Raw genomic sequence first — 11,752 nt, 5'->3', positions numbered from 1 at the left:
CATATCCACACCTGGGCCATGCTTACTGTCCAGCCCACACCTCTTCTCCCACTCAAGTGCCCAGAGTTAGAAAAGAACATCCCCTGAGCTCAGAACCTTGTTCTCTCAAAGCTTCTCTGCCTTCTTCCCTTTTTGGCTCAGGCTTGTGCTTTTCAGCCTGCTGTGCATGATATGTACTTTTTGAGGAGATGTGTAAAAGATGTTTCTAGCTGCATGAATAAATCGAGATGGTGTTCTCTCTCCTGAGTGCTATGCTCTGATCTACTTTCTACTACACAGTTAGATCCAAAAAAGGGCTAGTTCCAGATGACAGTTAAGTTTTTTAATGAAAATCTTCACATTAAGTGTGTGTATTAGTCCATCTCACACTACTGCAAAGAAATACCTGAGGCTGAGCAATTTATAAAGAGATTTAATTGGCTCTGTGTTCCAGGCGCCATATAGGAAGCATAGCAGCATCTGCTTCTGGGGAGGCCTCAAGGAGCTTTTACTAATGGTGGAAGGCAAAGCGGGAGCAGGTCTCTTACACGGCAGGAGCAGGACTGAGAGAGAGCTGGGAGGTGCTACATATTTTTAAATGACAAGATCTCATGGGAACTCACTCACTGTACAGTACCAATTGGGATGGTGCTAAACCCTTCATGAGAACTCCACTCCAGTGACCCAGTCACCTCCCACCAGGCCCCACCTCCAACAGTGGGGATTACAGTTGGACATGAGATTTGGGTGGGGACACAGATCCAAATGATATCAGTGTTTTTGCCTGTTTTTGTTTTGCTGTAAAGGAATACCTGAGACTGGTAACTTATAAATAAAAGAGGTTGATTTTGCTCATGGTTCTATAGGCTTTACAGGAAGTGTGGTGCCGGCATCTGCTCAGCTTCTGGTGAAGCCTCAGAAAACTTCCAATCATGGCAGAAGGCAAAGCAGGAGCAAGCATATCACATGGCAAGAGCAAAAGCAAAAGTCAGGGTATGGGGAGGTCCTAGGCTCTTTTAAACAACCAGAGCTTGCTAGAACTCAGAGCAGCAACTCACTCGTTACCACAAGGAGGACAACAAGCTATTCATGAGGAATCTGCCCCCATGACACAAACAGCTCCCCACCAGGCCCCACCTTCTACACTGGGGATACATTTCAACATGAGATTCCGAGGGAACTCACATCTCAACCCTATCACTAGAGAAATTAAACAAAATTATATAATAAATCTTTATGTATCCATCACTCGTCTTCATCAATTAACATTTTACCTTTCTTTTTTCATCTATACCCTCTCCCACTCCCATCTCTTCACTGAATGTGTTATTTTTATTATTATTACAGGTTTTTTTACTTTATGTAAAATGGATATATATGTGCAAACCTTAGCCTTAAAATTTTGACACACACATATACCTGTGTAACCCACACCCCTCACAATTTAGAACATTTACATTGTTTATAGAAAGTTTTCTCCTGTCCCTCTGTACTTAATCCCCCAATCTCACAAGGCAATCATTGTCCTAATTATTTTTACCCTCCATTAGTTTTGCCTGTTCTTGAGCTTCATATGCTTCTTTTGACCAGCAATCTGTGAGATTCATCTATGTCATTGTGTCAGTAATTTGTTTTTCTTTGTTTCTGAGAAGTTTGTGTGAATATACTGTAATTTGTCTACCTTCCTTTGATGGACATGTTTTTTCCATGTTTTGGCTATTACATTTGTCTACTCATCTTTGTATGGGCACAAATTTTTATTTCTCTTAGGTGAACATGCAGGAATGAGGTGACAAGGCCAAAGAGCGGGTGCATGTTTAAATGATATAAAGTATTAGCCATTGTCTTACACTGTAGGATTTTCTTATAAATCATATCATTTCAGATTCCCATGAGGAGCCTATAAGGGTTCTGGCTACTCCACATTCTTGCCAACATTTAGTTCTGTCAGTCTTTTCAGTTTTAGACATTCTAGTGCTTTAAACTATGCTAACTTGAGGTTTTATTTTAAATTTCCCTGATGACTAATGATGTTGAGAACTTTTCCATGTGTTTATTGATCATTCATATATCTTCATTTGTAGAGTGTCTGTTCAAATGTTTTGCATTTTTAATGTGACAGTTTTTATCTTACTGAATAGTTTGAGTTCCTTATATATTCTTGAATTCCTTGTTAGAGATATGTTTTGTGAATATTTTACCCCTGAGGCTTGTCATTTCATTTTCCTAATGGTATAATTTCTGTGAAGTCTAATTAATCATCTTTCTTCTTTTGTGGTTGTCAATTTCTAAGCCTACTTAAAAAATCTTTGCTTATTCCAAGCCACCAAGATATTTTCTCTTGCTTTCTTCTAAAATCTTTATAGTTTTAGCTTTTATGTTAAGTCTACGATCCCTCTTAATTTCTGTATATGTTATGTAGAAGAAGGTGAAAAATTTTTTTTGTCTTTCTTATATTCAGTTGTTATAGCACCAATTGTTTAAAAGACTTTACTTATTGACTTGCTTTCATGTCTCTGTTGAAAATCAATTGACTCTGTTCACATGGGTCTCTTTGGCCTTTGTATGCCCCACTGATCTTTTCATCTGTCCTTATCCCAATACCACACTGTATCTACTACTTCAGCTTTCTAAGAAGTCTTGAGGTCAGGTAACATCTGTTCTACCAACTTACATTTGAGCCTTACACCTTACCCCACCCTGCTGTCCATTTCCTAGTATCTATCATTCCTTCCTTCCTTTCTTCATTTACTTAACACTTATGGAGTGTCTAATATATGCAAGGAGTTTTGAATACATTCATAATGAACAAAACAGATGAAATCTTCATCTTCTTGGAACTTACATTTCAACATCATCTTGTGCTGATGCCTCACACTCACACTCAAGCTAAGTTGGGAGCAGTGACTGACAGTGCTCTTCTGCCTCACTCAGCCTCCTTGGCAGGCCATAGTTTGTGTGTGCTGACAACCCCTCTGACATATACGTGCATATATGCACACAGCCAGCTCTCCTCAGCCTGAACACACATAGGCTCTAGCAGACACCCAGCCCGGGCAGGGCCCCCTGGTTTCCTCCAGCCCAGCATCATGACACCATGCTCCATCTTAGCTAAGCCACCATTGCCTTCCTCCTGTGGCTGCTCCAGGCCCATTCACACTTCCAGAGCCCAACTCCAGCCTTGTTCAAAGGCCTCTTAGTACAAAAGCCTTCCTTACTGAGGAGATCTGGCTCTCCCAGGTGAAATTTCTCAAGCTCTGCAGCTATGGACTTGGGTCAGCTGGAAAGAAACCACCAGCAAACTCTGCCAAATTAACAATTTTTCTACTGCCAGTCCTCACTGTGATCTCATCTCGGGTGTGAAACCTCCAGCCGAAGTGACATTGTCTGCAAGTAGGGAACTCTGACAGAGGCCTGACTGCAGGGTGGGGGCTCCACAGCTCTGAGGCATGAGACAGTCCCTCTCCTCATTTTCAAGTAGGTCCACAGGAATCTTTGTGGCAGGGTTTTTAACACTTTTCAATTTTTCGCAGCCTGAGCTCCAACGATTCTTTTTGGTACTAACCCCCAAACCTGGTATTACTGCTTATATGCTTTCCTATTGCTTGGTATTTATTGGAATTAAGAAATATTATTTACTATTCTCCCTATAGAAAGCACTTAAAATTATATAAAGATCATTTAAAAAAAATATTACGCATGCTTATTGTGAAAGGCATTTAAAATACATGAAAGTATAAGGAAGGAAAATGAAAATGTCCCCTAATTCCTCCCCTGCCTCCAGGATAGGCCCTGTTGGCAGATGGAGAGAGTGTTTCCCGTGCTCTGCACCTGGCTGTATCTGGCACAAGTCTCAGGAGCCGGACCCTCATCTGTGCCATGCGGCTTACTGACCTGCCTGTGACGTCAGCTCTCTTCCACCGCCAACACTCCCTGACAAACACATCAAGATGCAAGAACTGCTTGGCGATTGGAGAAGGCTATTAAATTCCCTAATATGGTTTTTATTCTAACATACTTTTATGCCTGAAGGTGTCTTATAGAGAGAATTACCTAATGTTGAGCTTTTTATGATCCCATTTTCAATCTGGTCCTTAGGTTTGTTTTATACCAAGAATATCCTTTGAACTAACTGTTAAATTACCAATTAGGGGTATTTTAGAAAGCTTCAATTCAAGATTTTATATCAGACATGCCTGCCAGTGAAAATAAGACAAGTGGCTTTTTGTTTGTTTGTTTTCATTTTGCCTCCTGAACCTCAAAACCTGTGCAGAAAGCACAGATGAAAGGGAAGGAAGGAGGGGGGAGAGAGAAAGGGAGAGAGAAAATGTGTGAGCCCCTGGAGGCTTGCACAGACTCACCCTTCTGATTCCCCACAGTGATTTTTTTGTGCACAGGAGCGTCTGTAACAGGGCTAGTAATGACACAAGTAAGGTCCTAGCCTGGGGAAGACACCCAAAAATTAATGAATAATATTCTCATGTAATATTTTTTAAATCAAGAATAGTACAAAATCCACAATGAACGAAATATCAAAATCTTAAGTAACAAGACCAGAAACAATGCTATGCCAAGCCCTATGAAAGCTTGAGGCAAAAGGGGAAAAAGTAATATCACTTTTTATTTATTCTGATTTTCTGAACACTAAATTATGTGGTATTTATCTCAATTACCGAGTTTTTGGTGTCCCCTTCAATGTTGCACCCAAGCAAGTCTGTCCCTCCCCTCACCTGATCTCACCTTGTCTGTAACTCAGGTTAAAAGCATTGCCTGCTTGGACCCAGGGATCCATTTTCTCTGGGCTCAGAGCCTGACCCCTGAGAGATCTGAAAGAGGTCTTGGAGAGTACAGATGGGCAGGGCTGGAGGACAGTTAAATCTCCTCTGGCTGAAACACTGACTCTCTACAGCCACGAGAACCTTCTCCAGGACCACGTCTGCAAACAGCCATGCAGGAGGCAAAAGTTCACTTTGTTGTAAATGAACAGTGTGGTATGGAAGCCTTATGCAATATTCTAAATATTTATTTAAAGAATCAGAAATTAAAGCCTTCTCACAATATAATTTGCACTCTTGCTTTCGCTCAATGTTGGGAGTAATTCCAGAAACCTGAGAATTTGGTGTTACTAGCAGCATATCATGTTGTTTGCAGTTATTCGGGTGTGCCGCACCCACAAACACCTCAATGCCCCTTTACAGCACGTTGAGGGTGGCAATAACGGCAGCTCCCAAGTGCCTGCAAAGGTCCTTTCGGCTTCCACAGTTCTTCGCATCCTCTGGGGGTTGCCAACACCTGCGCTGGCCCTTGGCTGCCCAAAGGTGCAGGAGTCAGCATTGTCTTTGAGAGGTTCTCAGCAGCAAATTGCAACACTATTGTTCCCTGATGAACACAGGTGTGTTTCAAATACATTATTACTCATGAGAGTTAAAGTAGTAAAGTTTGTCAATTATTTTTATCACTCAGAGTTGAGGATTCAGTGTTATCCCTATAACATGGACATGACAAAACCAATTCCCTTTTTTTGTTAGTGTTTTTTTCTTAATAATGGCATAAAAGGCTGAGGCAAGGTTTATGCACAGTCCTGGAGGCCACTGAAGAGCTGAGGCTGTGGCCAATTACTACGACACATCCCTTCCTAGAAAGCATTTCCCCAACTCTGGGAGTGCTACTTCTCAGGCTGCCCAAACTTGCACCCCCAGGTCATAGAGAAAAGAGGTCAGAGCTGAGGGGAATATTTGCTTTATTAACTGGAAGTCAGCAGGCATGGAGAAGAGTACAGTCAGAATGATCCTGCCTCTCTGCCACACTGAGGCATCAAACAATCATTGCTTTTTTCTTTAGAAAACATAAATGGATAAACTAATGCCGCACAGGGAAGTTCATATTTAGCAGGATCAGTGAAGAAGACAGGACTGTAAGCTGGGAGGGAACAGTGGCCTCACCAGCTGAGGAAGGTAGGGATGGGGAGAAAGAAAGGGGCACATTTGCAGGGCAAGTCGTGTTTTGGGGACTATGGAAATGCAGTTGACCACGGAACAGCAGATCACCCTGCCTTTTCTTCCTCCTATCGCCCCTGAAATCTGCCATATCAACATTCTAGAGCCTAAAGCCTCCCCTGGCTCCCCACCGACCTGGGAATGTTGTTCCAACTCCGCATGTGTCAGGGACCTCCCTCTCTCCAGCTGTGTGCTCTGCACTAGCTACAGTGGCCTGCACTGCAGTCAGGCTAGATAATTTGGAACTTTCTGGACTTGCCATCCTCTTTTTAACAGTTATTTTGAATTATGATTAACATACTACACAACTTACCTATTTAAACTGTATAATTCAGTGGTTTCTAACATACTCACAGATGTGTGCAATGATCGCCCCAGGCAATTACAGAATATTTTCATCAAAACCCTGTGCTTTTAGCTATCATTTCCTTAGGTGGTCTGCACTCCACTGCTGGCCCTGTGCAACCACTGATCTCCTCTCTGTCCCTATATATTTCCATGTTCTGTACATTTTGTATAAATAGAATAGTACAATATGTGGTCTCTGGTGACTGGCTGTTTCCATTTAGCAAGTTTCAAGGTTCATTCATGTGGCATGTATCAGAGCTACATTCTTTTTTATAGACAAATAATATTCCATTGTATGAATAGACCAAATTTTGTCTCTTCATCCATCAGCTGATGGACATTTGTGTTGCTTCTGACTTTTGGCTATTATGAATAATGTTACTATGAACAGTCATGTACAAGGTTTTGTGTGACCATGTTTTCTCCCTGTTGGGTATATATCTAAAAGTGGAATTGCTGGGCTCCATGGTAATTCTATGCTTAATCATTTGAGGGACTGCCAAACCATTTTCCAAGTTGGCTGCACAATTTTTATCTTCCTACTAGCAGGATATGAGGGTTCTGATTTTCCCACATCATCACCAACACTTATGACTATCTAATGTTTTGTTCTAGTCATGCCAGTGGATGAAGTGGTATCTCACTGTGATTTTTTTTATGTTCGTTTCTCTGATGACTAATGGGGCTGAGCATCTTCTCATGTGCTCACTGGTCATTTGTACATATTCCCTGCAGAAATGTCTACTCAGATCCTTTGCCCATTCCTTAATTAGATTATTTGTTGTTTTATTACTGAGAATTGAACTGCCAAATCCAAGGTCATGAAGATTTAATCCTTTTTTTTCAGTCCAAGATTTCTATAGTTTTGCTTTTTATATTTAGGCCTTTGCTCCTTTTAAAGTTAACTTTTAAATGGAGTGAGGTAAGGATTCTACTTCATTCTTTTGTGTATGGCTGTGTACATTTGTCCCAGTGCCATTCGTTGAAAGGATTATTCTCTACTCGCTGAATGATCTTGACACCATTGTCAAAAATCAGTTGACTATTAAATGTGTGGATTTATTTTTGGACGCTCTCCATGACATTTCATTGATCTCTATGCCTGTTCTTAATGCCAGTATCACATCGTCTTGATTTCTGTTGCTTTGTAGTGAGTTGTGAAATCAGGGAGTATGAGTACACCTACTTTATTTTTTGTTTCAAGAACACTTTGTCGGCAGTTTGGATCGCAGTGCAACGGAGGAGTAGCTGGTGGGATCTCGCCATGGGTCTGATTAGCTCTTTCTCTGCCTTGCTTGCTTGAGCTTCAGCAGAATTCGAAATGGCTGGCGGTAAGGCTGGGAAGGACTCCGGAAAGGCCAAGACAAAGGCGGTTTCCCGCTCGCAGAGAGCCGGCTTGCAGTTCCCAGTGGGCCGTATTCATCGACACCTGAAATCCAGGACGACCAGTCATGGACGTGCGGGCGCGACTGCCGCTGTGTACAGCGCAGCCATCCTGGAGTACCTCACCGCAGAGATGCTGGAACTGGCAGGAAATGCATCAAAAGACTTAAAGGTAAAGGTATGACCCCTCGTCACTTGCAACTTGCTATTCGTGGAGATGAAGGGTTGGATTCTCTCATCAAGGCTACAATGGCTGGAGGTGGTGTCATTCCACATATCCACAAATCTCTGATTGGGAAGAAAGGACAACAGAAGACCGTCTAAAGGATGCCTGGATTCCTTGTTATCTCAGGACTCTAAATACTCTAACAGCTGTCCAGTGTTGGTGATTCCAGTGGACTGTATCTCTGTGAAAAACACAATTTTGCCTTTTTGTAATTCTATTTGAGCAAGTTGGAAGTTTAATTAGCTTTCCAACCAACCAAATTTCTGCATTCGAGTCTTAACCATATTTAAGTGTTACTGTGGCTTCGAAGAAGCTATTGATTCTGAAGTAGTGGGTTTTGATTGAGTTGACTGTTTTTAAAAAACTGTTTGGATTTTAATTGTGATGCAGAAGTTATAGTAACAAACATTTGGTTTTGTACAGACATTATTTCCACTCTGGTGGATAAGCTCAATAAAGGTCATATCCCAAAAAAAAAAAAAAAAAAAAAGAACACTTTGTCTCTTCTGGGTCCCTTTCAAGTCCATATGAATTTTAGAATCAGCTTCTCAATGTCAATAAAGAAGTTAGCTGAGATTCGCATGAGGACTGACTTGAATCTGTAGGTCAATTGGAAAGCATCGTCATCTAAACAGCGCTAGCCTCCTGATCCATGAACATAGACTGCTTCTCCAGCTATTTAGATGTCCTCTAATGATGTACTGTACTTACATTTCTCAGTGGAGGTCTCACTGTTTCCTGCTTGTGCTGCTTGAGAGGATAAAGAATCTTCCCCAGCCTGGCTGCCTGTTGCCTCTCAGGGAGGAGAATGCAGTCTCTGAAAGCAGAGACAAAGACCCCTTCCCAGGCACATGTCGTGATAAGATTCCCTCACGGGGCACCCCAGACCTGTGTCTGGGTGAGGGAGAGGACTCTCGGGCTGGGGAAGTAGGACTCTTCCCAGGTGGGATCCACTGGTGGTGGCAGGACCCCCTTCCTCATCCACTTTTGCAATCCTGAGGTGGTTGACAGTAAAAGACCATTTAAATCCTTGATGGCTGGCATTAAAACTCAAGCATTTCTTTCCAAAATTTTCAGTTTTCTCTCTTAATCCCATCTTTGTGAAGACTCAGAGACAGTGTCTCCTCCTGGACATATGGCAAAAGCGAGAGGGGCTCAGTTTCGCTTAACCGGTGCCCATCTGGGTCCTGCCCTGATCCTCACAGGCATTCACAAAGAATTCTATTGGCTGGACTTTTTTTGAGTAGGATATCATGAAAACTGTCTCTGTTTCCAAGCAGCTTCCCATCTGCCTGGGGTGCCGGGATTAACCACACAGTACAGCGAAGCACCGTGGGGGCAGGGCACCTCGGGGTGCAGTACAGACAGTGACTGCTGCACAGCTTCTTGGAACAGGCAGAGTCGCAGCAGCTGCAGGCAGCTCCTTTTATGCACATCTCCCGAGCTTCTCTGCAGGGTGTGACTCTGCCCTCAGGGGCTGGGGAGATGAGGATGAAAGCGATGCTTGCTGCCTTCCAGGAGTGCAGTCTAGTGAGGGAGAAAGACAAAGCAAGTGCTTATAAGACAGCGTGGTCAGAACCGTGAGAGAAATGAACACAGATGACAGGGATCATGATGGAGAAGCCGACTGAGGATAATCAGAGGGTTCCCAAAAGAGGTGCTGTTCCAACTGAGACTGAAAGACAAGATGCTATTGTCCTGCAATGACGGGGTGGGGCCTGCAGCATCCCAGCTGAAAGGGCGGCCTGAGGTGGAGCCTGGAGAGATCCGCAGGGGGTGGGGGAGGGGAGGAGAGAATAAACTGCACTGAATATTGGGTGTTGATTGAGCTGGGAGTTTCCACAAGGGCAGGATTGAACAAGAAGAGGGTACCAAATGTTGTGGGCTCAAATATGGGTTCCTGCTGCAGCTGCAACAGAGGTCCCGGGAGAATGCTATTATGAAAACAACAGGAAACCTCTTTCTTACCTCAGACATGCTTCCAATTGTCCTTTCTTTCCATTTTAATTCTCATGTTTGTAAGTTCTCATCCTCCTTCAGACCACAGATCTCCTTGGAACCACAGACTCTGTGTATCCAGAACCACAGACTCTCTCTAAGGAGAATTATATAGCATGTAAATATATATGCAAGTTTCATAAAATTTCAGTAGTTTAATGACTTTGCTGAAATGCATCTGTAGACACCAGAGTCAACTACTGTGACCCAAAAACTAGACTCTGGCAAGTTTTTGTGTTCAGTGATCCTCTCAGTGGGCCTTGGAAAGGCAGAAAGGCACAGAGATGGTAGAGAAACAGGTGTGCCATGAGATGAAGTGTTCTAGGTGCTACGACCTAGAGGTGACTCGAGTCATGATGACATCTGAATGAAAAGGAAAATTCAGATGGCAGAACTTTGATGACCATATTCCTTGCTTTCCATCCAGATGCGTGGTCTATGCACATAAGCTTTTATGTCCTGAAAGCACCATTTATGAACAAAACCCAATAGGTGTCTCCACTGAGTGAAGGGTGGTAATGTCTCCTCTAGCTAGCTAGAGTAATTGTGGTCTCTTGCACAATGTTGTTTTACAATCAACTCAGTGCCTGGAATGAAATCAAACTGGAAACAGCTGCACTGGTGTGGCAACAGGAATGTGCATACTTTATTAGTTATCCTAATATCATGGTAGCAGATGCAGATGACGTCTAAATGGCTCTACATCAAGGCGCCTTCTTTCCTATGTTTTAACAAATCTTTTATGTGTCTTGGGAACCTGAGGTTGGAGAGCAAATGATTGATTTTTAGATTCAACATGCAGTGAGCATTATTTACATCTACTGCTTTTCTGCTTTGGTATATATCAATATTTATTGCCAATTCAATGTCGAATTTTGACCTTACTTTTTATAGTCAATATATGCTTCTTGGAGCAATAAATCTTTATAATTGCTACAGTTTAAATCAATTCCTGTTTATTACCTATTTGTCATCTATGAGTCAACCTTTCTACACTTTGGATACTTAGCAACCTGGGCATCAGATTTCTAAGGGTGGAGCGCCACTGAAATGACTATTGAAGTACAAAGGATGCATAGTATCTGCTTTTAAAGTTGGTTAGAAGAGCTGAAATAAGAGCAATTACAGCAAGCAAGACTCATAAAGTGCTTTGCTGGGCCAAAACAACTGTTGAGTTATAAAATATTTACAACAGAAGAGATCTACAAATTTATTCAAGTATATCCAAACAGTATATCTTTAGTACTGGGGTAGAATTCTATCTTTCCATGGAGAGCAAGTGACCTAAAAACATACTTAGCAGCAGACAGCACTAAAGCTGGCTTTTCTCGTCACAGTGCTCTCAGTTTAGTTGCAGGAGTGAATTTAAAGATAGACTCATGAACCAAATCGGATACCACCACCTGCCAAGGCCTTCTTCAGGGAGTCAGTCGATGGTCTGGTCAGTGATGGGGCTCAGACCAGTGTCTGTGTTGGGGAAGCCGTGGGTCACCTTGAGGAGGAATGAGTCAGCAGTGGCATCAGGCTGCTGGCTGCAGTACCTCCTCAGTCCTTCCAAGTCTGCTCGGTGCGTGCATCCTCCAGAGGACTCTCAGGAAGGATTCACATCGGCTGGAAGTCAGAACATGCATCACAGCCCAGCGCCGCTTTAGTTCTTGGCTCTCCTCTCCTTACCTGTCAAGAGCCAGATGACCAGCACCCTCCCACAGCTGCAGAATCCTATAGTTTAGAGAGCCCTTTGGCATCTACAGAGGAGATGAATCCACCCATCTGGTTATGTGCAGGTTCCGCCGGTGCTCTGTGTCACTGGGTAGCCTTTGAA

The 11,752-nt window shown here is 42.8% G+C and overlaps 1 pseudogene across 1 annotated transcript; it reads left to right on the top strand.

Moving 5' to 3' along the window:
* The first annotated feature begins 7,544 nt into the window (after window positions 1-7,544).
* On the top strand, window positions 7,545-8,422 carry LOC116540451 (annotated as a pseudogene). Its single transcript, XR_004264447.1, has one exon. The product of XR_004264447.1 is annotated as a histone H2A.Z pseudogene (transcript).
* Window positions 8,423-11,752: the final 3,330 nt, after the last annotated feature.

This window comes from Sapajus apella, unplaced genomic scaffold (genome assembly GCF_009761245.1).
Source record: "Sapajus apella isolate SASKATOON/1434 unplaced genomic scaffold, GSC_monkey_1.0 scaffold140, whole genome shotgun sequence".
NCBI lineage: Eukaryota > Metazoa > Chordata > Mammalia > Primates > Cebidae > Sapajus > Sapajus apella.
The sequence above is the reverse complement of the archived record's forward strand: the minus strand, read 5'-3'. Positions and strand labels throughout refer to the sequence as shown.